The sequence below is a fragment of the Penaeus monodon genome, chromosome 15 (assembly GCF_015228065.2).
Source record: "Penaeus monodon isolate SGIC_2016 chromosome 15, NSTDA_Pmon_1, whole genome shotgun sequence".
Taxonomy (NCBI): Eukaryota; Metazoa; Arthropoda; class Malacostraca; order Decapoda; family Penaeidae; genus Penaeus; species Penaeus monodon.
In genome coordinates this window covers 46,698,887-46,703,461 of record NC_051400.1, presented here as the reverse complement: position 1 = coordinate 46,703,461, position 4,575 = coordinate 46,698,887, and the positions used below count along the sequence as shown (strand labels likewise).

The 4,575-nt window shown below is 45.0% G+C and overlaps 1 protein-coding gene across 1 annotated transcript in view; it reads left to right on the top strand.

Annotated features, from left to right (window-relative positions):
* The first annotated feature begins 2,470 nt into the window (after positions 1-2,470).
* Positions 2,471-4,575, top strand: part of LOC119582381 (broad-complex core protein isoforms 1/2/3/4/5-like) — a 13,334-nt gene continuing 11,229 nt past the window's right edge. The window contains exon 1 of the mRNA XM_037930594.1: positions 2,471-2,613. The gene's annotated coding sequence lies outside the window, so the exon portion shown is untranslated. The remainder of the gene's footprint in view (positions 2,614-4,575) is intronic.

The window sequence follows — 4,575 nt, the reverse complement described above, 5'->3', positions numbered from 1 at the left end:
TTGATTGAGGCAGGAATAAAATGAAGTTGAGTGAGGAAAGAGTGCGAGTTAGGCAAGAAAGAGAGTGAAGGGAAACGGCTGTGAATGGTTGGGTACCGAGAGGGAAAAGGGGGGAAGAGGTAAAAATAAGCAAAGAAAAAATAGAGGAGAGAAGGGAGGGAAGCAAGGAGGGCGAAGGAAAGATCACGGGAGATAGGCATGATGGGGGAAAGAAAGAATATGCAAAATGTGATACAGAGGTTGAATGAGAGAAGGGTAAACGGTATGCAGAAGGACGAGGGAGACGGAATATCGAGTGAATCAAAGACGAAAAGCGAAAGGAGGGAAAAACTGAAGGAAGAGAAGGTGAGATCGCAATGTAGAGGCAGGGAAGTTATGGATAAGTTATGGCTTGGCAAGACTTCCCGTGATGTGGTCATGGCCCGGATTGTCCTTGCTTCACTGCTGGACTTGGGGTAAACAACCCCAAACTTTGCTAAATTCTCCAAGGGTACGAGAGGAGACACTCAAAAGCAACTGCGAGTTTCTTCAGGCACCCAACCTTCTCCTTTTGTATGGACGGCTTAAAGCTGAATACCGGCTAGCTAGCTTTCTCCGGTCGAAAGTTCAGCAAATAACAAGATGTGCTGTTATTAGCAGATTAATAAGTTTAAATTACCAGAAGTTCGCTTCTCTGGCACTCAAAACCAGAACGAAATGTAACTGACCTTAGCCAGCGATGAAAATCTGAGCAAGTCTCGGAGATACCCTTAAAAACTCTCTCTCCAATGTTTGTAATTAGATATTTATAACATCCTCATGCAAAAGCCAATGCCATCTCCTCCCCGTTAATATTCAAAATTGGTCGTAATTATATACCAAAAGGTTACTTTTATAACCAATATGACTGATAATAATTCTGATAAAACGTGATTTTTACTTGCTACCCAACATAATTTTATTAACAAGTTTGGAAATTAACAATATTTCACATAAAGATCTTCAGATAACGTTTGCATCCAACCCCTCCACCTACATAGAGGATCTAAGAAGCGAGTGATTTGCAGGGACGGTTGATAACGCACATGCCTTTAACATCCTTTACCCAGTAATTCTTGCTACCTTAGAGCAGACACGGCAAAGGTGTTAGCACCGAGGATGGTCACACAACCTCTGTGAATACCTAGACATTTGCCCCAGCATTCTCAAGAAAAGAAAGATATCAAGTCAGATAGTCTCTCTCTCTCTGTTTCGCTGTGTCTGAACAGGCTTAAACGTAGGAGGGGGTGAGGTGGGCGCGCCAGAAAGGGTCTCGTTGTGGACTATCGGCATAGCCTCACGCCCAACCCGCGCCCTGCCTTGCATTCTCCTGGAGGTAGCAGTTTTTGTGGAGCCTAGCGCGGCCAACCCGGCTCCTCACAGCAACAAAACCTCGCTGTGGCTACAGTTTTGCCCACCCACTAACCATTGCAAGGTCGATATTTCGCTTTGTTGCGGTCGAATACGAACCTTTCAGCCTTTGGTGTAATCTGTCAAAATCACACAGACGCATACAATTGGTACATGTAACTGTGAAAGTAACCGAGCTCTTATATTTGTAAATATATGATGATGCTTTCACTGCCGTACTTATGCGTCACCCTGTATGAAGGCTTCTAGGCCAGGCTGTATGTCTGCCATATCATGCAGAGGCCAACGAAAGCACGTCATTTTTTTACCCGTTATTTGCCGCTGATCTACGCGTCGTTTCCTTGTGATATGTTCCAGTAATGTTCGACTTGACCCTCAGGATCTGTTGCATATTTCCAAAGGCGAAGTTCTGCTTGTAATTACGATATTGCACAAGCGTTAGAGAGTGCCACCGATATGGCAACACCCACTAGGCCAAGCTAACGGGGAAGATCTTGCAAAAACTAGCTATCCTGGCTAGCTGATTCGTGTTTTTCCAAATGTATATTTTTTCCTATGAAAATGAACGTAATTATTGACATATCTTGCAGTCATATGCATGACAAGTGTTCACCTTTCAGATTTAATCACTTAGGCCTAAATACAATCGCAAATACGAGCTTGTCATTGATCATATGGTAAGGGATGAGTTGAGTGCAAGAGGTGAGGTTCGGCTTCTCGTTGGACAAGCTTTTGCCGGTTGAAGAACGTCTGTGCTTTTTTAAGTACCTAATTTATATTCAAGGTCCGTATGTGCTGCTTTCATTAGTATCCTCTTCCATAGAAGTATTTTCTTGGCTTCATCTTAGATTTTATGCAAAATTTCAACGCGAGGATATGAGGGTGAATAAGTTGGGTGCTAATTAATTATTCATGTGCACACGCAAGTCGAGACCTACGACTCCTCATGCCCGCATTACGCCTTCCATGCCACAACGACGTATATGGCATGACGCGAGCCCCTCACAAAAGACTCTCCCCACGCTGCCCACAGATAGGCGAAAGGCACAAAATAACAACCGATCGCCCCTAAATAAGCGAAATGGAGTGCTGAGGAAGCGAATAAAGCGAGGCCAGGAATATCGGCGAGCGGCGAGGAGGGTCGGGAGAGAACCATCGGCTCAGTCGGCGGCGCTGGAGGAGACGAGCTGCGAAGAACACGGCCGAAAGGAGCACGAAGCTTGCGTAAGTTTCGTCTATTTTCTAAGTTTCTGAGTGGGGAGGCTGGCCCAATTAGCCCCGGACGCGAGTGTGAATGTGCACGGAGCCTTGCGGAGTAAGAAAAGGGGGGGAAGGAGCGGCCGGCGTGGGTGAAAAGAGCGTTTGAATGCGGTGCGGGGAATGTTTTGGGTTCTCCGCCATCTTGGGCGTTTGAAGGAGCGGCGGCGCGTCTTGCATGTCAAAAGGGCGGCGCCGACCCCCGCCACGAGTGCCACACGCCGCCCCTCCTCCGTGGTGCCCTTCACTCCCCGCAGGCTTCGGCATTGGGCCTCGGGCTGGCGTCGCGTCGTTTTGCGGGTGGGTAGGCCTACATGGCATGCGAAGGGAGGCGGGGAGGCCGTCATTGTCTCGCGAATTCAGGGCTCGACGTGACATAAGGCGAGCAGGATAGTCGCGTGAATGGTCCAGGGCGGTGGGTAGCGTGCGGGCGAGCGTCCTGGGCGACCTGTCATCCGCGGCAGGAGCGGCTGGGAGCGTTATTCCGGACGTGGGTGTCGTCGAGGCTGGAACCCGAGGTGAAGCCAGGGTTGGTGGTGCTGGCTTCGGGGCCGAGCGGTGCCAGGGACGCGGGCTGGCATTCGTGTCGTGTGTGTGATAGGTGTATGTGCTCCCCTCCTGCCGTCCTTGGGGGGATGCTTTGGTGTCATGCCGCATTTTGCCCATTTGTTCTAAAGAGTTGTTTTAAGTGCCCCCCGAAGTGTTCTCTCGGTTCGACAGTTTGTGCTGCGAGGGAATTTGGGGAGATGTTGCACGTTATTGCAGTGGAACTTTGCGAGGATTTCAGTGGGACTTAGTGTGTTTGTTGCATTTTTTTATTGTCTTATGAATCTCTGTGAAGTGAAGTGATGAGCTACCGGTGCATCAGTGTTTATTATGGGTTTATCAGCTTTCGTTTGTGAATGAAATGGCAACAAGACAGGAAAAAAACACTGTTGCATTATTAGCATTCATTTGCCATTGATGGTAAACTTTGTTTTTAGAACTAGAAAAGATAGAACTTTGTGATTTTAGACTTTTTCTCCTTATTCCCAGAAACTTTGCAACAGACATCTCAGTGCAGTGATACTATTTTGTTTATATATAGATTTTTAACCTTGGCAAAGTTACTTTTGGGAAGACAAAGTGCTGCATAGATGAAGAAAAAAATATTTAAGTTTGCAAAATTGATTGTATGAATGGTAAAAGTTACATTGGATGTAAAAAATATTATATACCAGCAGAATTTAAGAAAGAAGTATGTATTTACAAACACAAAGCAAGGGTCATGTAAAGGGAATGTTTTGATTATAAGTATAAAGTAATTACATGTTGGGTTATAGCGAGATCATCAATTTCAGGGGAGAAAGTGGTTGCATATGGCAGTGTTTGTAAACATCATTGTTGACCATTTTAAAGATATCTTTTTATAGTTGATAATCAAGTATGAAAGACTTTTTGCAAGGGTTCTGTCTATTGCTTACCAAGTACATGCCCAGATTATTCTTCAGAACCTGCTTGCAGTTTAGCCATGAAGCTCATCAGACTGTTGTCTTGAATTTAAATGATATTTGTACCTAAACCACTGGCACTAATACTGACATCCTGTAATATGTGGGTTGTTATTTTTAAAATCTAATGAATAGTAGATTTCTTAAAGTTACACTTTTCTATGATTGGACCTTGTTTCTTGTGTTTACATTCACAGAGATGTGTTTTGAGTGGAAGGTTCCTTTCTTAGATATGACAATGAAGATGGCATAGAGAGCTGGGAAGGGTTTCACATGTTGAAAAAGATGAAATATAGAGCCAAAGAGTGTTATGTGTTCAATATAGAGCCAGGCTACTGTTCTGTTTATTACAAGCAAGAAACAAAGGGGGATCTTAAACGATAAGGTCCATTTCTAAACATTCTCTTCGCTGTGGGAATTAATATTGAAGCAGCATCAG